Raw genomic sequence first — 21,650 nt, 5'->3', positions numbered from 1 at the left:
ATACCTGATATTTTATTTTTACCTGTGCATCTAAACATTTTCTTGTCAGGTATTCATGTCTTATTAATTACCTGCTTTGAGTTTTTTACTTTAAAATATTTATTTTTCTTATTAATTGATAAAATCTTGTATATTAAAGATAATAGTCCCCCCCGACACTTTTTTTTTTTTTGAGACAGGGTTTCTCTCTGTCATCCAGGCTGGAGTGCAGTGGTGTGATCTCAGCTTACTGCAACCTCAATCTCCTGGGCTCAAATGATCCTCCTGCTTCAGCCTCCCAAGTAGCTGGGACTAAAGGTGTGTGCCACCACGCCTGGCTAATTTTTGTATTTTTAGTAGAGACAAGGTTTCCCTACGTCATCCAGGCTTGTCTCAAACTTGTGAACTCAAGCCATCTGTCTGCCTCAGCTTCCCAAAGTGCTGGAATTATAGGTCTGAGCCACCGGGCCTGGCCCGTTTGTTTTGTTTTTGTTTTTTAAATATTTTCCATAGTTTTAAATTTGCCTTTGTGGCCAGGTGTGGTGGCTCATGCCTGTAATCCAAGCAGTTTGGGAGGCTGAGGCAGGAGGATCACTTGAGTCCAGGAGTTTGAGATTAGTCTGGGCAACATAATGCGTCCTCATCTCTACTAAATAAAAACAAAAAAAATAGCTGGAGGTGGTGGTGTGCACCTGTGATCCCAGCTACTTGGGAGGGAGGCTGAGGCAGGAGGATCGCTTGAACCCCAGAAGATTGAGGCTGCAGTGAGCTGTGATCTCGCCACTGCACTCTAGCCTGGGCAATGGAGTGAGACCCCGTCTCAAAAAAAAAAAGAATTGCCTTTGCATTCTGTTCATGGTAGAGTTTTTTGGTTTATTTGTTTGGCCTTGGATCAGAGAGTTGGACTACACATACTTCTTGGTTTGTGACACACTATTATCACTGTTTCATTTAAGGCGCTGCTGATATGTTATAATTTTTTTTTTTTTTTGTATTTTCCAATATCCTCTTCCAGTTCTATTGTCCTATACCTACTCCCAGTCTTGGGCTCCTGCTCTAGAATGCGATGCCATTAATAACATATCCTTGAACATGTATATATTTTTTAAATATATACATATAAAATATATGTAGATAGTGTTTTATATGTGCAAGTTTTACATAGTCATGAAGTACACCGTGCTATAGATCTTGCTGTATTCTTTTTGTTTTTAGTCGATGGTATCATTTTAAGATGAATTCACGTTTTAGATGTACATGTATAGTATTTCATAATGTGGGATAAACTTCAGCATTTAACTTATTCATTCTAATGATGAACACATAGTTTACCACCAACTCCCGTCAGTGATAGACAACATTGGCCTAAACATCCCTGCATATGCCTAGGCACCTCTGTGTGAATTTCTTTGGGACAGGGTTCTCAACTATGTTTGTGCTATGACTCCTTTAGCAGTCTGCAAAAACCAGATGGATCTTGATGGCTAATGGTGATATATTAAACTTAACCACTTAGTGAACCCTCTTTATAATTGATATCAAAAAGAACATGGTTTTGTTTTTGTTTTTTGTTTCTTTGAGATGCAGTTTCACTCTTGTTGCTCAGGCTGGAGTGCAGTGGCTTGATCTTGGCTCACTGTAACCTCCGCCTCCCAGGTTCAAGTGATTCTCCTGCCTTAGCCTCCTGAGTAGCTGGGATTACAGGCATACACCACCACTCCTGGCTAACTTTGTATTTTCTTTTTAGTAGAGACAGGGTTTCACCGTGTTGGTCAGGCTGGTCTTGAACTCCCGACCTCAGGTGATCCACCTGCCTCGGCCTCCCAAAGTGCTGGGATAACAGGCATGAGCCACCACGCCTGGCCAAAAAGAATGTTTGGAAGATCAAGTTATACATTGTGTGCCAGAGCTTGTATTGATCTTTTCTGTTAAATATAACTATTTAGTAAAACTCTCTCAAAATAACATTCTTAAAGGCATAAGATAAAATATATAGAATTATAAAAGAAACAACTTATATTAATATACAGTAAATGTTTACCTTATTAATGAATTAAATAACAAGATATCATCACTATGACAGTTTCAAAATAGTGATAGCCATAAGTAATAATGTAAAATGAAAATATTTATGATTTCTGTTCATCACAATGTCAGTATTACTGTGGTTTATTGTCTACCTATATAATTAAAGAAAATGCTAAATTTCATTAGCACACATAGCTGTGCCTCTGGAAGGATTTTTCCCTTACTGCTCTCCTTTTGCACCATTCTTGGGTAGAGTTGTGTGTTCCAGCAGTCCGTTCGTGGCTCACAACAACATCCTGAGTGAACCCATCTGACAACCAAGCCTAAGTCATATCTTCCCCCATCAGTTGGTCATAGGTGCAAAGTGAGGCATTGTTGCAGTAGAAATAGGAGACATGGGTCTGGGCGCGGTGGCTCATGCCTGTAATCCTAGCACTTTGGGAGGCTGGGGCGGGTGGATCACCTGAGGTCAGGAGTTCGAGACCAGCCTGGCCAACATGGTGAAACCCCATCTGTAATAAAAATACAAAAATTAGCTGGGCATGGTGGTGGGCTCCCATAATCCCAGCTACTTAGGAGGCTGAGGCAGAAGAATCGCCTGAACCCAGGAGGCAGAGGTTGCAGTGAGCCGAGATTGCACCATTGCATGATCTGGCCTGGGCAACAGAGTGAAACTCAGTTTAAAAAAAAAAAAAAAAAGAAAAGAAAAAGAAATAAGAGACAATGGAGCTTGGGTCACCTGCTTATGTAATTTGCTTGTGGTCCATGGACATGCTGGACTTTATTTTGTGTGCACCATTTACATTTTATAAGGAATTGCTGCTTCACTCATCTGAATATATAGTTTAATGGCTGTTATATCCATGATGGGTAGCTCTGGTCACACAGTCATTTGGTGTCCCATGTCAGAAGCTTAGTCTCTCTTAGGGCCTAGTAGCACGCTGAAGTTGCTTTCCAAATGACAAACATCACCTTCTCTGCCCCCGGAAGGATCACATTCTGTCAGAATCTGGATTGTAACTCTTCTATTAAAGTTTGCCAGCAACCTACAATATGCTTAAATTATTAAATATCAAGGATGCCTCTAACATCGATTCACAGTTAGCATATGACCCAAGTGGCCTAAAACTGCTGATGTGTCTTCTCTTCCTTTTGGACCCACTCAAAGCTGGCAGCCTTCTGAATCACTTAATAAATGGGTTGGAACAATATTCCCAAATTCAGTATATGCCGAAATCTAAACAGGCCTGCCAAGCTCTGTGCCTCTTTCTTAGTGGTAGATGTGTAAGGTGCAACAAGTTTTCCTGTTCCTTAGGACTATCCATGACTTCTCAGAATATTGGACCTCCAAAACCTTTATAGTATTTATCTGCCATCCTCTGGCATACATGGGTTCTACTTGGGCATCCAGAGTACTTGTCACTTTCTTTTTTTTTTTTTTTTTTTTTGAGACAGGGTCTTGCTCTGTCTCCCAGGCTGCAGTGCTGTAGCACGATCATGGCTCACTGCAGCCTCAGTCTCCCAGGCTCAAGTGACCTCTCACCTCAGCCTCCCAAGTAGCTGAGATTACAGGTGCACACAACCATGCCCGGCTAACTTGTCCCTTTTTATTCACCAAGTCAATGTAGTATGATATCATAGTGGACCCGCTTGATTTCCTAGAAAATATTGAGATCATCAAGAATTTTGTGGACCATATTATGAAGAAAGCAGAAGAGTTTATTGACCCTGGGTCAAGATAGTAAAATGTACTTCTGACTTTCTCATGTAAAAGTAAAGTTTTTTGATCTTTATAGTGAGATATTGAAAAGAACATGTTTGTAAGATCAAGAGCTATACACCATGTGCTAGAGCTTGTGTTGATTTTTTTTATTCAAGATGCTACATTCAGCCCCTCAACTGCAGTTGAAGCTACCAGGTGGTTAAATTTAATATATCACCATTACTTCAGGTGGCGGCAGGGACTTCAAGGGCTAGGGGAGCTCCTCTGAAGACTGGTCTATCCCTCTCCTTGCTCTGAGCCCCTGCCTCCGGACCACTTTCCATCATTCACTCCATTCATTCATTCATTCATTCATTCATCTGTCCCTACCACCTGTTCCACACGGCTGGCCAAGCATCAGAGGAGGTGTGGGAGTGACAGAGCGGGGTACAGACACTGCCAGGAGGGTATGGTCAGGACCTGGTGGAATGAGGAAGTGGGGAGGGGTACTCACCTGGGAGGAGAAAGGGAAGGCTCCTTGGAGGAGATGGTCTTAGAGCTGAACCTTGCAAAACTGTGCTGTGTCCCACGAAGCCTCCCATGCATGGGTGAGATTAGGGAAAGGAAAATGTGGGACTGTGAAGACCTCCAAGTGCCAGTAAGGAGGGTGTCAGACAGATCTGTGTATCTGGAATATTCCTTAGGGGCTGGCGAGAGGGCTGGGCCAGAGGGGAAGACTGAGGGTGGGGAGGCCTCGAAGGAGGATGGGCATGGTCCAGGCCGTAGAGAATGGGGCTCAAGTCTAGGCAACTAGGAGGAGCAGATACACAGGGAAGGTACAAAGGGAGGTTTGGGACATGTTCACTCTGAGGGGGCTGGACCCTGGGGGCAGGGACCTAGAAGCATCTTATGGGCTAAAGACAAAGATGGTCCAGGAAGCATCAGTGTGTGGTGGGGGATGGAGGCACTGAAGCTGGGAGAGAGGATGACGTCTTCCCAGAACACAGTGGAGAACAAGGCCTGAGACTGAGCCCTGGGGCTCCTAACATCTCAAAGATGGCAGAGAACACAAGAAAGTGACAAATACTCTGGATGCCCAAGTAGGAGGTGAACCAGGTAAGGGTGGTGTCCTAGCGGTGGAAAAGGGAGAAGCATCAAGGAGCAGTGATGGAGTTCTTGGCATCAAAAGCTGCTGGGATGTGTGAAAGGACAGCCATGCAGATCCCAAAGTCATGAGGGAGGAAAGCTGAGAGTTGGGGCTGGGGACTGAGGGCTTGGCTGCTCTGAGTGAGGTTAAGCAGGGATGGGGAGGGAAGATGGGGACCCTGGTTGGGGGACTGAGGGTGGCTAAAATGAAAATGAAAAAAATATGTCACTATTAGCCATCATGATCTATCTGGTATTTGCAGGAGTCATATAGGTAAATTAAACAGGGATGTGATGGAAACCAACACGTCTGCATCCTTTAAATATCTGAGTTGTGCTTATTCCCAGAATTCCTCTTGGGATGTGTTTCTGATTTGCTATCTTGGCACTTTGGTGGCAGGAGGCGTTTTTCAGGGTTATTTTCTAGCTACTCTTACCATAATAACTTTTGGTAATAGGTCAATAACTTTTGACAATAGGTCAGGGGCTGTAAAAATTTGGCCAGCTGTTAAGTGTGTCCATTCAAACTTCACATATGAGAACTGGGGATATAGCCACAGAATAGGTTATTTCCTATTCTTCAGGATTCTATTTTGTAGAATTTTTGGACTCACAGTGATATGGCTTCTCTGTGTCCCCACCCAAATCTCATCTTGAATTCCCACGTGTTGTGGGAGGGACTCGGTGGGAGGTAATTGAATCACGGGGGCAGGTCTTTCCCATGCTGTTCTCGTGATAGCGAATAAGTCTCATGAGATTCTTCGGTATTATAAGGGGGAGTTTCCCTGCCCAGTCTCTCTCTCTGCCTGCCGCCATCCACGGGGAATGTGACTTGCTCCTTCTTGCCTTCCGCCATGATTGGGAGGCCTCCCCAGCCATGTGGAACTGTAAGTCATTAAATCTCTTTCTTTTGTAAATTGCCCAGTCTTGGGTACATCTTCAGCAGCAGCGTGAAAACGGACTAATACGCACGGTAACGAGGACTAGGGCCAGAACTGCATTTATTACCTGGCCTCCATACGTCCTTTCTCTACCCAGTGGTCTATGATGGCATTTTATGTTTGCTTGTTTTGGTGGCAGTTCAGACCCTGTTATGTAATAGTCCTCAAAATGCCTGGAAAATGCCTTTCCCCAGTGTACAGTTTTTTTAGTAAATGGCTGCAAGAGCTTTTGGGGAATAATTGGGGGAATGTTTATCGTACATACTTAAGCAGGTTTTAGATGGTCCTTCCTCAAGGAGACATATACTCCTCTTTGATCACAGGCTGTCACCTATGAACTGGCTAAAAACTGGGTGAGAGACCACAATATTTTTCCACTTTGCAGCCGATGTCAGTCTTCTCTTCAATTGTTTTGTGTTTTATTTTATAAGGTAAATAAGTAACATCCTGATTGATTGGGTATCCATCTGTCTTGCTCCTAGGAACAGCATGATCTATTAACCATCACCACAGATGTCTGTAGGTCAAGCCACTCTGATCGCCATTCCAGCCTTGCTATCTATTATAGCAGTGATGTCCGTATTGCCTCTGTTAGGTGCCACTCCCTGGCCTCTGCCATTCCAGAATCTTATTATGTCCATTGATACTAGAAGGCCAGTTTCAAGACTGCATCTCTTCAACGTATAGAAGAAATGTGTCATTGAGTTTCTGAAAGATCCCAGTACAAACTTCCTTGGTGCATTTCTTACTGCTTTAGTGAAGCAAATATCTTTCAGGGATTCCTGGGAAATATAATCAGATAGTGGGTTTTCTGATCATATTTAATAAGTGTAATACATATGTTTTTGTTTTAACATTTTCACTGCCATGTGCCTTATTACTCCCTCCTCAATATTCTGCCAAAGTAGTTCTGGCTTCTCCACCTCATTTACATAGGACATCAACATGGCCAAGCATCAAGAGCAGCATATTAGAGTAACTCTGGTGGGATGCAGTGGCTCACACCTATAATTCCAGGAGGATTGCTTGAGTCCAGGAGTTCAAGACCAGCTTGTGCAACATGGCAAGATCCCGTCTCCACAAAAAATAAGAAAATGTTTAGCTGGGTATGGTGGTACACTCCTGTGGTCCCAGCTACTTGGGGGGCTGAGGCAGGAGGGTGGCTTGAGCCCAGGAGATGGAGGTTGAAGTGAGCCATGATCACGCCTCTGCACTCCAGCCTGGGTGACAGGGTGAGACCCTGTCTCAAAAAAATAAAAAGAAAAATAAAAAAGTATGACTCCATATTTTTTTTCCAGGAGGCTAAACCCCAAGTCATAGGAGAGTGCTCCAGTGTCGTCAAGCTTTTCACTGCTTTTTTTTTTGAGATGGAATCTCACTCTGTCGCTAGGCTGGAGTGCAGTAACACAATCTCAGCTCACTACAACCTCTGCCTCCCAGGTTCAAGTGATTCTCATGCCTCAGCATCCTGAGGAGCTGGGATTACAGGTGCCCACCACCACACCCAGCTCATTTTTTTTTTTTTTGTATTTTTAGTAGAGACAGAATTTCACCATGTTGACCAGACCAGTCTCGAACTCCTCACATCAAATGATCCTCCTGCCTCAGCCTCCCAAAATGCTGGATTACAGGTGTGAGCCACCACACCTGGCCACTGCACAGATTTATATTTTATCCCCTCATCACTCTCCTGGTTCAATACCCTTGAGATTCACTCTCATACATGTTCATCCATTCTTGCTAGTACTTCTTATTTTGGTCCTGTAATTGTTTTGATTGTGTAAGCCATTTCCTTCTAGAGTAGGAAATGCATTTTCCCTCTAGACCCTTGCTATTCCTAAGGCAGTGAAGGATGTGGTGGCAGATCTTGGACAGAAAAAAAGCATTGTCCTCCAAGACACCTGACTCAGGTGAGGTTTCTGCAAAGCTTCCAGGGATTGTGGAATTTTCCTCTCTAGCAAGAAGGAGAGTACGGCTTCTTCTGGCAGAAGATTCGGGGGAATTTGTGGGTTCCAGATGCTGAGGTTATCTACCCAAATGTCACTATGCCAGCTTTCAGGAAATCACTTTTCCTATCAAGTCCTCAGCTTTGGCATAGAATTTTTTTTTTTTTTTTAGATGGAGTCTCGCTCTTTCACCCAGGCTGGAGTGCAGTGGCACGATCTTGGCTCACTGCAACCTCTGCCTCCCGAGTTCAAGCAATTCTCCTGCCTCAGCCTCCTGAGTAGCTGGGGCTGCAGGTGCGTGCCACCACACCTGGCTAATTTTTTTGTATTTTTACTAGAGATGGGGTTTCACCGTGTTAGCCAGGATAGTCTTGATCTCCTGACCTCATGATCCGCCTGCCGTGGCTTCCCAAAGTGCTGAGATTACAGGCATGAGCCACCGTGCCCAGCCCGGCATAGACTTTTTGAGGCTGTGCTTTCAGTCTCCTTTGCAGTTTTGCTGCTCTTACCGTTGAATCCTGGGCCTGATTTTTCAGCATATATTTCTCTACAGCTACAGGAAATGAGGATTGTTTTCTTTTCATTTACCCCGCTTTTTTTGTTTATTTAGTTTTTCCCCCAAAGTATAACTCACATGCAGCAAAGTAAACACATCTAAACGTAGAGCTTGATATATGTTTATGACATACTTATACACCCTTGTAACTACTGCTCAATCAAGTTGCAGACCATTTCTAGCATTTCAGAAGGCTTCTTCATGCCTTCCCACAATCAGCATTTCCCCCACAATGGTATCACTATTTTACTTCTTTCACCAGAAATTCATTTTCCCTATTTAACCTTACCTAAATGGATTCATGGCTTGTGATCATGATGTCTGGGAGATACGTGCATGTTGTGCAAAGCAGTAGTTCTTTTTTTTTTTCTGAGACAGAGTCTCACTTTGTCACTCAGGCTGGAGTGCAGTGGTGTGATCTCGGCCCACTGCAACCTTCGCCTCCTGGGTTCAAGTGATTCTCCTGCATCAGGCTCCTGAGTAGCTGGGACGACAGGCATGCGCCACCATACCCGGCTAATTTTTGTATTTTTAGTAGAGACGGGGTTTCACCATGTTGACCAGGCTAGTCTCGAACTCCTGATCTCAAGTGATCCACTCACCTCGGCCTCCCAAAGAGCTGGGATTAGAGGCATGAGCCACTATGCCTGGCCCAAAGCAGCAGTACTCGTTAGTTGCTGTTTAGCATTACACAGTATATTACGACTTATTTATTTCTTCTCCTATCGATGGGTATTTGGGCTATTTTCAGTTTGTGCTATTATGATAAAACGACTATGAAAATTCTTCTTTTTTCTTTTTCTGAGACAGGGTCTCACTCTATCGACCAGGCTAGAGTGCAGTGGCGTGATCTCGGCTCATGGCAACGTCTGCCTCCCAGGTTCAAGCAATTATCTCACTTCAGCCTCCTGAGTAACCGGGACTACAGGTGCTCGCCACCACACTCGGCTACTTTTTGTACTTTTTAGTAGAGACAGGGTTTCACCGTGTTGCCCAGGTTGGTGAAAATTCTTATATACAACTTCTGGTGTATATAAATGCTCATTTGTTCTGGGAGTAGAATTTTTCAGGAGTAGAATTTGCTGAGTCATGTGCATATAATTTTAGATAAAAACTGCCGGTTTTCCAAACTGGTTGTACTGACTTAAACTCCCCCACCACAACATAAAATGTTCCAGATGCTCCACATCATCGAGTACTTACTTTGTGTTGACAGTCCTTTGAATTTAAGTCATTCTCATGGGAGTGTAATAGTATCAGATTATAGTTTGTGCGTTTCCTTGATGAATAATGACTTAATTGCCTTTTCCTATGCATTTTGCCCTTCGTTTATCTTCATTGTGAAAAGAGTTTTGGGTACAGTTTTTTAAAATTGGGCAATGTGGGGTTTTTTTCTTAGTGATTTGTAGGAATTTTTTTATACTGTAGATCTAAGTATTGTGTTGAACTATGTTCCAAGTTTTTGGCTTGCTTTTTAACTCTCCCAGTAGTGTCTTTTGAGGAACAGAAGTTCCTAATGAAGTCCAACTTAACCTTCTCTTACAGCTAGTGCCCTCTGTTCCATTTAATCCCAAGGTCATAAATAGGATCTGTGTTTTCTCCTAGAAGCTTAATTTTTTTACCCTCTACATTTATGTCCATGATCCATCTAGAATTAATTTGGGGGTGTCGTGTGAAGTAGAGGTCAAAGCTTGTTTTTTTCACATGGCTATCCAGCACCAATTATCAAAAAGACTGTCTTTTATTTGGAAGTGTCTTTTATTATTATTATTATTTGAGATGGAGTCTCGCTCTGTCACCCAGACTGGAGTACAGTGGCATGATCTCGGCTCACTGCAACCTCTGCCTCCCAGGTTCAAGCGATTCTCCTGCCTCAACCTCCCGAGTAGCTGTGACTACAGGCAAGCACCACCATGCCCGGCTAATTTTTGTATTTTCAGTAGAGATGGGGTTTTGCCATGTTGGCCAGGATGGTCTCGAACTCCTTACCTCAGGTGATCTGCCTGCCTTGGCCTCCCAAAGTGCTGTGTGAACCACTATGCCAGGCCTCGGAGTATCCACTGCCATGGAGGACTCTTATTTTTATAGTGGGAAGCTACATAACATGAGTATGTTGATTTCTTTTCTTTTTTTTTTTTTTTTTGAGACAGAGTCTCACTCTGTCCCCATGCTGGAGTGCAGCAGTGGCACAATCTTGGCTCACTGCAACCTCTGCCTCCCGGGTTCAAGCTATTCTCCTGCCTTAGCCTCCTGAGTAGCTGGGACTACAGGTGCGCACCACCATCTCCAGCTAATTTTTGTATTTTTAGTAGAGATGGGGTTTCACCATGTTGGCCAGGCTAGTCTTGATTTCCTGACTTCATGATCCACCTTCCTCGGCCTCCCAAAGTGCTAGGATTATAGGCGTGAGCCACCGCACCCGGCTGAGTATGTTGATTTCTTTTATCAAGAGTTTAAAAGCAGCTAACCAAAGCCAAGCCATTCTATAATTCATTTTAAAAATAATTTTTATGATGACTGTTGCAACCTCTTCCAGTGCTAGAATACCACGTATTCTTTGCCTTCTGCCTCCACCACGTTCCAATCAAATGTAGACAGTGGCAATCAGGGAAGCCATTTTGTGAAGCTACCAGAGAGTATAGCCCTCTCACCTGTTACCAGTGATGGATTTCTTTTTGCTGCCTGACCAGTGGGTAATCCAGGTTTAGAATCCTGTCTCGAGGGCATTCTTTCTATGGCCACTTCTGTGGCCACACTTGCTTCTTCTGGGTTTCCCCCAAAGCAGAGCCTGGGCCTAGGGCTGCATGCAGGTGCTTGATTTGGTATGCGATTCCAGGGAGCAGGAGTGAGGGGCCAAGGAAAGTGAAGTCAGGAAGGAGAAAAAGGCAATGCTAGACTGCATTATTGGGTTGGCCCTGTTGCAGGAGATTGGTGTTTATTTCTGCTGACACCTGCAGATCTCTATCTGAGGGACAAAAGAGAAAGCATTCTCCCCACTGGTGGTGAACACTTCTGGGTGCCTCAGTCAGTCCCAGTGGGCTCCTGCGTTGTCCTACACCAAGGCACCACTAAAGACCATGGGCAGGAATCAAGAGAGTGTGACCCACTCTCTCTCTCTTTTTTTTTTTTTGAGATTCAGTCGTGCTGTGTCACCCAATTTGGAGTGCAATGGCGCAATCTTGGTTCACTGCAGTCTCTGCCTCTGGATTCCTGGATTCAGGCGATTCTCGTGCCTCGGCCTCCTGAGTAACTGAGACTACAGGCACCCACCACCAAGCCTGGCTAGTTTTTGTGTTTTTAGTAGAGATGGGGTTTCGCCATGTTGACCAGGCTGGTGTGGAACTCCTGACCCCAGGTGATCTGCCCGCCTCGGTCTCCCAAAGTGCTGGGATTACAGGCGTGAGCCAACGCGCCCGGCCTGCCCACTCCTGAGGTGAGATACCGAGAGAGAAAAAGAGTAAAAGTCTATGTGGAATCATTTGCATCACAACCAGATGTGAGAAAGGAGAGGCGCGCAAAAGCTTTCCAATGCATGTATTGATACATGTAGCTCCTTACACCCAAGGACAACAATGCAGCCAGGTACTGAAGTCAAGTACCTGAAATGCCATAATGTGCTCTCTCCACATCTGCATTTCTCTGTGCATCTGCTTCACTTTTATCTCTCGACAATACAGCTTTCTTTGCTTCACAGGTACAAGATGGGTGGAAAACGACCATTTCATCTCTTTTGTGTTTACCTGTTTCCTACTGAATAGAGCAGCTGGACTGAACCAGAGCTCTTTGTTCCAAGTCCAAATACCCTGTAAAGGAAATCTGATTGCTTCAGGTTGGGTCCAGTATCAAGGGCTAGTGGAGTAGAATCATGTCGTTCTAACATAGTTGCTAAGAATCCAGTTCTATGGATTGGGTATAGGGCAGAGTTTTTGTCTCCTGAGCTAACTCCGTTTTGGAGGGGATTTGCCTTTTAAGGTATCTACTACATTAACCAAGCTCATCAAAATCTTATTATTTCTATCTTTGGTGTAATGCTGAGAAAGTCTTACTCTACCCCATGATTGTATAAACATTCCTTTTACATTTTCTTCATATATATGTTTATTTAATTAATTAATTTTTTTTTTGAGACAGCATCTTGCTCTGTCGCCCAGGCTGGAGTGCAGTGGGATGATCATGGCTCACTGCAACCTCAAGCTCCTAGGCTCAAGTGATTTTCCTGCTTCTGCCTCCTGAGTAGCTAGGATTTCAGGCACCCACCACCACACCAGGCTATTTTTTTAAATCGTTTTTTGTAGAGACAGGGTCTTGCTATGTTGCCCAGGCTAGTCTCAAGTCATCCTCATGCATCACCCTCCCAAAGTGTTGGGATTACAGGCATGAGCCACTGTGCCCAGCCTTCTAATATTTTTATGATTTTTAAAATTTAAATATTTAATCCACCTGGAATCTATTTAGGTACAAATTATGCAATAAGGACCCAGCTTTTGAAAATATGATTAGTTATCTCACCACCAATTATTTAGTAATTCATTCTCTTCCCACTGATTTAAAATCCCAAATTTTTTAATATACCAAATTCTTATATATATATATATACGTATACACACATGCATGCACGTGGCAGTGTGTATGTAGTACTGCTTCTGATCTTTTCCTTGCTTGGTTCATTACTGTTTTAAATATATATGTAATGCTTCATAGCTAGCTTGAAAACAAATAACTCCCACTGGTTTTAAATTTCTTTAGAGGGCCGGACACTGAGGCTCACACCTGTAATCCCAGCACTTTGGGAAATTGAGGCAGGAGGATCCCTTGAGCTCAGGAGTTCGAGACCAGCCTGGGCAACATGGCGAAACCTTGTCTTTATAAAAAATACAAAACTTAGTTGGGCGTGGTGGCACACCTGTAGTCCCAGCTGCTTGCTTGAGCCTGGGAAGTCAAGGCTGCAGTGAGCTATGATCATGCCACTGCACTCCAGCCTGGGTGACAAAGCAAGACCCTGTCTTAAAAAAATAAAAACAATTCCTTTAGAGGAACAACTGATTACACACACACACACACACACACACATACATATAATCTAGCAGTTTCTTATGCATACTAGATAATGATAACAATTACAGTTTATATATAAGAATATATACACATGATTAAATTTAAGATATATATTACTTTATAGCTTTCATAAATTGCATATCATCAGGAAAAGATTTATATCAATATATTGATACATGTTTCTGTATGATAGTTTCCATGGTAACCAGTTATCTTTTATTATTGGTTTAAGTAATTTCCCTTCCTGAGAGAGGATTACACATATCTCTGCCCATAATAACTCACAGTGCCTTTGATATGGTCTGGCTGTGTCCCCACCCAAATCTCATCTTGAATTGTACTCCCATAATTCCCATGTGTTGTGGGAGGGACCAGGTGGGAGATAATTTGAATCATGGGGGTGGCTTCCCCCATGCTGTTCTCGTGGTAGTGAATAAGTCTCATGAGATCTGATGGTTTTATCAGGGGTTTCTGATGCTTTTGCATCTTCCTCATTTTCTCTTGCCATCGCCATGTAAGAAGTGCCTTTCACCTTCTGCCATGACTCTGAGGCCTCCCCAGCCAAACTGTAAGTCCAATTAAACCTCTTTTTCTTCCCAGTCTCAGGCATGTCTTTATCAGCAGCATGAAAAAGGACTAATACAGTAAATTGGTACCAGTAGAGTGGGGCATTGCTGAAAAGATACCTGAAAATGTGGAAGCAACTTTGGAACTGGGTAACAGGCAGAGGTTGGAACAGTTTGGAGGGCTCAGAAGAAGACAGGAAAATGTGGGAAAGTTTGGAACTTCCTAGAGACTTGTTGAATGGCTTTGACCGAAAGCCTGAAGCAGTGTGGACAATAAGGTCCAGGCTGAGGTGGTCTCAGATGGAGATGAGGAATTTGTTGGGAACTGGAGTAAAGATGACTCTTGTTATGTTTTAGCAAAGAGACTGGTGGCATTTTGCCCCTGCCCTAGAGATTTGAGGAACTTTAAACTTGAGAGAGATGATTTAGGGTATCTGGAGGAAGAAATTTCTTTCTTTTTTTTTTTTTCCGAGATGGAGTCTTGCTCTGTCACTGAGGCTGGAGTGCAGTGGCGCGATCTCAGCTCACTGCAACCTCCGCCTGCCGGGTTTAAGCAATTCTCCTACCTCAGCCTCCAGAGTAGCTGGGATTACGGGTGTGTGCCATCACACCCAGCTAATTTTTGTATTTTTAATAGAGATGGGGTTTCACCATGTTGGCCAGGCTGGTCTCGAGCCCCTGACATCAGGTGATCCTCCTGCCTCAGCCTCCCAAAGTGCTGGTATTACAGGCATGAGCCACCGCACTGGCGGAGGAAGAAATTTCTAAGCAGCAAAGCATTATTCAAGAGGTGACTTGAGTGCTGTTAAAGGCATTCAGTTTTATAAGGGAAGCAGAGCATAAACGTTTGGAAAATTTGCAGCCTGACAATGTGATAGAAAAGAAAAACCCATTTTCTGAGGAGAAATTCAAGCTGGCTGCAGAAATTTGCACAAGTAAGGAGGAACTGAATGTTAAGCCCCAAGACAATGGAGAAAATGTCTCCAGGGCATGTTGGAGGTCTTCACGGCATCCCCTCCTATCACAGGCCTAGAGGCCTAGGAGAAAATGGTTTTGTTGACCAGGCCCGGGTCCCTGTGCTGTGTGTAGCCCAGGGACTTGGTGCCCTGTGTCCCAGCTGCTCCAGCTGTGGCTGAAAGGGGCCAACATAGAGTTTGGGCCGTGGCTTCAGAGGGTGCAAGCCCCAAGCCTTGGCAGCTTCCATGTGGTGTTGAGTCTGCAAGTCAAGAATTGGGGTTTGGGAACCTCCGTGTCGATTTCAGAAAATGTATGGAAACACCAGGATGCCCAGGCAGAAATTTGCTGCAGGGGCGTTGCCCTCATGGAGAACCTCTGCTAGGACAGTGCAGAAGGGAAATGTGGGGTCAGAGCCCCCACATAGAGTCCCTACTGGGGCACCACCTAGTGGAGCCTTGAGAAGAGGGCCACCGTCCTCTAGACCCCAGAATGGTAGATCCATCAGCTTGCACTGTGCGCCTGGAAGAGCCACAGACACTCAATACCAGCCTGTGAAAGCAACTGGAGGAAGGGAGGCTGTACCCTGCAAAGCCACAGGGGTGGAGCTGCCCAAGACCATGGGAACCCACCTCTTGCATCAGCGTGATTTGGATGTGAGACCTGGAGTCAAAGGAGATCATTTTGGAACTTTAAAATTTGACTGCCACTGGATTTCGGATTTGCACGGGCCCTGTAACCCCTTTGTTTTGTCCAATTTCTCCCATTTGGAATGGCTGTATTTACCCAATACCAGTACACCCATTGTATCTAGAAAGTAACTAGCTTGCTTTTGATTTTACAGGCTCATAGGCGAAAGGGACTTGCCTTGTCTCTGATGAGACTTTGGACTGTGGACTTTTGGGTTAATGCTGAAATGAGTTAAGACTTTGACGGACTGTTGGGAAGGTATGATTGGTTTTGAAATGTGAGAACATGAGATTTGGAGGGGCCAGGGGTGGAATGATATGGTTTGGCTGTGTCCCCACCCAAATCTCATCTTGAATTGTACTCCCATAATTCCCACATGTTGTGGGAGGGACCCGGTGGGAGATAATTGGAATCATGGTCGGGGGGTCTTTATCAGCAGCGTGAAAAGGGGCTAATACAACCTTCTATGGAAAAAGTACACATTCCTGCTCCATTGATGTTGGTCTTCGACATGTGGCTTGTTTTGGCCAATGGCAGATGAGTGGATGTGACTTACATTATGTTGAAGTAAAAGTGTTGATCATTCTTGTGTGTTTTTGCCAACTCTATCCTCTTTTCCCTGTGCCCTGAGAATTTCACATCTCAGATATTGAAGAAGACACATGGAGCAGAAGAATTGCCATCAACCCATGGCTAATGAGCAACATGAATGAGATATAATCCTTCATTGTTTTAAACCATGGTGATTTGGGGGTTGTTACTGCAGCCTTCCTAGTAAAGGCTGATGAGGACACCTGGCATGCTCACTGTTGACAGTCACATTTTGACTGCCATTATCATTTGGCTCAATCTGGCTGACATAGCTATCTTTTATAATAACCCAACACAGTTCTTTAACTCAATACTTTTTATAAATATGGCAAGAAAAGATTAATTAGAATAACTGAGACCTCAATGGGCATACAGCACATAAATTTTACTCAACAGTTATCTTAAATATAGTCAAGCTGGCCAGGCGCGGTGGCTCATGCCTGTAATCCCAGCACTTTGGGAGGCCGAGGCAGGCAGATCTGAGGTCTGGAGTTTGAGATCAGCCTGACCAACATGGAGAAACCCCATCTCTACTAAAAATACAAAATTAGCCAGGTGTGGTGGTGCATCCCAGCTACTCAGGAGGCTGAGGCAGGAGAACTGTTTGAACCCAGGACATAGAGGTTGCGGTGAGCTGAGATCACACCATTGCACTCTAGCCTGGGCAACGAGAGTGAAACTCCATCTCAAACACACACACACCCATATATATAGTCAAGCTGTTAAGCTCTTCAGATTGTAAGTAAAAGAGACATCCTTCAGCAAGATGTAGCAATGGTGATTATTATAAATATATATTTGGCAAAAAGAGACACAGAATCTCAAAGAAACTAAAGACCAACAGATATCTTCAGAATCTGTATTGATTCCACGGCAGCTAAGGGACAGTGCATTATCCTTGTCATTTGAGTGCTGTGGTATTATTAACATGACTCTGATACTCTTGATCTCTGCTCCTCTTAGTGTCCTTTTGCTTCCCTTTCTGCTACCAGCTGACTTCCTTGTGGTTTATTCCACACCATTTCCCTTCCTCAAAGCTTCTGCTGTGACTACGATTTATGATTTTTTGTACTTTTATCTTGCTCATAAGTTTGGTTTGCTCCAGGCTCCTCCTGCCCCTTCCCTTCTTCTAGGATATCTTTTAAACTTCAACTCCCACTATTAGTTACCCCATTTCAAATTCCTGAGAGTATGATTTTATTGAACCCAGCTCTAGTGGGTTAAATGTCTCTCCCTCCAATATTCATGTCCACTGGGAACCTCAGAATGTGACCTTATTTGAAATAATGTGGGGATTTTTTGTTTTGTTTTGTTTGTTTGTTTTGAGACAGTCTCACTCTGTCACCCAGGCTGGAATGCAATGGCGAGATCACGGCTCACTGCAGCCTCGACCTTCTGGGCTCAGGCAGTCCTCCCACCTCAGCCTCCCGAGTAGCTGGGACTATAGGCACATGCCATGACACCCGGCTTATTTTTGTATTTTTTTGTAGAGATGGAATCTCACTATGTTGCCCAGGCTGGTCTTGAACTCCTGGGCTCAAGCAGTCCTCCTGCTTCGGCCTCCCAATGTGCTGGGATTATAGGTGTGAGCCACTGCACCCAGCCTAAAACCCAATCTTTATTGCATCTCTTTCTGCTAACCAACTGGCTTCCTTACAATAAATAATTTAATTTATTACAATAAATATTTATTGATTGACATACATTATTTTCTTCTTTAGTAATTATTATTACTGATTAACAGATAGTAATTTGAGCCTGAAAATAGTGGGTTGTATAAGAACAGGCAGTAGGATAAGTTTGGCCCGTGGGCCATAGTTTGCCAACTCCTGCTGTAGAAGAGAGTTGCTGATGCTTGTTCACCAAAAATAAATCTTATTTTCCTGAGAGGACCCTGATTTCCTTCTGGGAACCTTTCTCCTAGCCCCACCTGTCATTGAAAATGATCAGTATGCACACTTCCAGTAACGCCACAGAAGCATGAGGCCCTGGCTACAGTGATTGGTACCATCTGAGTGAATATTACAGTTGCATGGGGTCTACTTTTTCTTTTTTGAGACAGCGTCTTTCTCTGTCGCCCGGGCTGGAGTGCAGTGGTGAGATCATAGCTCACTGTAGCCTCGACCTCCAAAGCTCAAGCAATCCTCCCACCTCAGCCTCCCGAGCAGCTGGGACCACAGACACATGCCACCATACATGGCTAATTTTTAAAATTTTGGGTAGAGATAAGGTCTCTCTAGGTTGCCCAGGCTCGTCTCAAATTCCTGGGCTTAAGCGATCCAACTGCCTTGCCCTCCCAAAGTGCTGAGATGACAGGCTGAGCCACCACACACCCTGCCTCGTTTTTCTTTTTCCACAGGAACCTGTGGTGATAAGGAAGATGTGAGCCTGGAGATACAGAAGCTACCACATGAATGTTAAAAATGAAGCTGACACAGCAAAAGGCAGTGCCAAGGAACTGAAAGAAAACAAATTTTGATTACATTTTTGGAGTTCCTGGGTCAAGCAGTTCATGACACTGAGGCTTTTCCGCTACATGAATAAGTACTTTTTCTTTCCTGTTAAAGTGGGTTTGTGCTGGCTTCTGTATCATTCACAACAACTGGATACTAACTGAGGCAACACTTCCTACCTCTTACACATGTTACACCCATAAAACAGAAACAACATCTAAAATTAGATTTCAACACAACTACCAAGCAGAGAAGTTCAAATCAACAAGTTATGGATAATGTTTTATTGAAACTACATTTCTCCTCCCAATGTGAGTATGGTGTTGGCCAACATGTTGCATGTTGATTCTGCTTGCCTTTGTGTCCTACATATAGGATGTGTGCTGTGTAATGAATCGTTTCTTCATTATTTTTCTCAGCTTGCATGGTTGCCTCACCTCCATTCACAGAGCTCACTGTGACAGCATTCAACCTTGTCTTGGTACAAGTGTGTAATTTACATAATAGTCGCCTCTGTACTTTCCTCAGTAACTTAAACAAGGAAGACCATCACTCACTGTGCTTGCCTTTCAAATTAGATTTGATATCAAATTAAAGTCTCATTTTATTAAATTTCTGAAGCCAAAGTCTTTGACCTATGAAAGTATGTTTCAATTATGAATGGAAAAGAGAAGCTTTGTGTTATTAACAGGAAAAGAATTCAAGTGTGATGGTTGTGTCAATGCCATTGGGACATGCCAGTACTCAGTAACTCAACAGACAAGCCTACTAGACCTGCTTTACTCATTTGTGGTGCTGTTTCTTCACTTTCTACTGACTCCCACCTGTGTTTCATAATTCTCTACATTGGTATGGTTTATTACTTCTCATAGGGATCTTAAACTAATTGTGCAACTCGTTAGAGTCTCTTTATGTAAAATACATAGTCTTCATACTATTAGAATGTTACAATCTGGACGTACCAATGTGAACAAGTGAAAAAATGTGCTGTTTATTTTAACCAGCAGTGGTGTTTTAGTTAGCTATTTATCTCCTTATCTCCCAAATCTCAAAAACACTCAGTAGTTTACAACATGAAGCTTTTTTTTTTTTGCTTACAGGTCTGTGGGTGAGCTGGGATAACTCTGCTTCAGGCTGTGGGTCATCTTGGCTTGGCAGACTTCAGGTTAAACATAAGACTGTGTGTCTCATTCTGGGGCCCAGACTGAAGGGATAGCAGCTAGCTGGTGCATGCTGTCTTCATGGCAATCACAGGGGTGCGAGAGGCGGAGCTGAAGGACGCAAGCACATTTAAGTCTTTTGCGTGTGTCATGTTCAGTGACATTCCATGTCCAGAGCCAGCTACATGGGTGGATCATGAATAGAGGGGAGAAATACACCCCACCCACTTCAGTGAGCCTTAGGTTTACATGACTGAGGGATGGAGGGAAGAATTTTGGACAATAATCTCGTCTAGTACATATGGCTTCAATTTGTATGAACCCTATCTCTACTCCTCCAACCCTCTGATCTCAACTGCTATTGCTAATATGCCCTGTGGGAGCGAGAGGGCTTTCTATAACTAGGCTGAATTTTAAAGGAAGAGAATGACTTCCAGATAGCTTATTGGCTATCAATCTAGGAGCTCTTACAGCTGAGAAACATTTTGACCCAACCCTCTGGCTTCTTCGTTGATTTATTTTTCTGATAAAATTCATGTTTTTAAATATTAAGCTTTAAGAAGTACATGTGTTTTAATGCAGTAAAAAAATAAAGCATATATGATTCAATCATTTGTAAATATACAATATAACTAGTAAGAAATAAGGGGTCTCATTCACACCCAGATTTATAGAAGCCAGCGCTATGTGCTGGGTATATAATAGAAGCTCAGTAAGTATTTGTTGATTGAAGTACCTTTTCTTATTTACTAATGATTATTATTAACAGATAATAATTTGGGCCTGAAATAGACATTTCCTTTTTTAATATAATTATATATATGTGCATATATATATCATCAATATCCTCTGACTTTATTAGTGACTGTTAACCACGTCGAAAAAAGTAAAGGTGTTTATTATGCATGCATAGAAAAATGATATGTTTGTGTTTGCTCTTTTTAGGACCAAGAAAAAATTATTGGTTGCTGTTTTCTCAGTTTTGGTTTTTTTAAAAATAAATTTTACTGTGTGTATTTGAGTTTTACAACATCAACATCATGTTATGAGATACACATAGATAGTAACATGATTACTATATTCTCAGTTTTGTTTTAAAACAATACTTGTTTATATATCCTTTTGATGTGGTAAGAGACCTTAGGAGAATATCTAAATGGATAGTTAGAAATATGTGTCAATATAAGCAAAATCAAATTTTCAAGATTGTAAGTATCAGCCAATGAAAATGCCAGTTAAAATTACTTTTAAACAGCATTTAAAATTAAAATTATTTATGATATAGATATAAAAGATATAATTTTTTATAGAAATCAAAAAATTGTTTTCTTCATGGAAGGAAATAAACTAATTCCTAGAGTTGATTTTATGAAAACTGAATGCAACATAAAACAAAAATAACTTAATTGAAAGATAGTTTGCTTTGTGTCATAGGTCATCTGTTTAGAAGAGCAATACTAAAGTAACTAAATGCCTTCTTGGGCTTCCTTCAATGATTCTGAAGTTTCAGGCTATTTCCTTTGCTTTCTTCTAGGAAACATTTATTATGGCTTAAATATGCACTAATGTTTCAAGTTATAATCATCTTGCCAGATATATTTATGGCATAAAGACAGGAAGGAAACTAATACTCATGAAGGGTCTATTATGTATCTCTGGTAAGGTGTTAAAAGCAACACCTTGTTGAGATGAGAAATATTCCCATTTTGGAAGAGCGAAAACTAGGCGTAGAAAGTTGAAATGACAGAGTCTTTTTTTACTCCAAAATCATGTGCTTTGGCATAAGCCAAAACCTGAGAAAACTGTCCATGGGATAGTGTAGTAAACTGGTATGAACTCCCCTTGCAAGTTCAATAATTGCAGTGTAGTAAAATCAAGCTTTG

The 21,650-nt window shown here is 42.8% G+C and overlaps 1 long non-coding RNA gene across 3 annotated transcripts in view; it reads left to right on the top strand.

Annotated features, from left to right (window-relative positions):
- LOC104007004 (uncharacterized) overlaps nucleotides 1-19,219 on the top strand; it is a 46,489-nt gene extending 27,270 nt beyond the window's left edge. For 2 of the 3 annotated variants that reach the window (XR_008548676.1, XR_008548675.1), the window contains 2 exons: nucleotides 9,109-9,295; nucleotides 18,514-19,219. This is a non-coding gene — a long non-coding RNA (uncharacterized LOC104007004). The remainder of the gene's footprint in view (nucleotides 1-9,108; nucleotides 9,296-18,513) is intronic. The other variant, XR_008548677.1, reaches the window with a different exon arrangement.
- The last annotated feature ends 2,431 nt before the right edge of the window (nucleotides 19,220-21,650 follow it).

The sequence above is a fragment of the Pan troglodytes genome, chromosome 5 (genome assembly GCF_028858775.2).
Source record: "Pan troglodytes isolate AG18354 chromosome 5, NHGRI_mPanTro3-v2.0_pri, whole genome shotgun sequence".
Taxonomy (NCBI): Eukaryota; Metazoa; Chordata; class Mammalia; order Primates; family Hominidae; genus Pan; species Pan troglodytes.
This window is presented reverse-complemented; position numbering and strand designations above follow the sequence as displayed.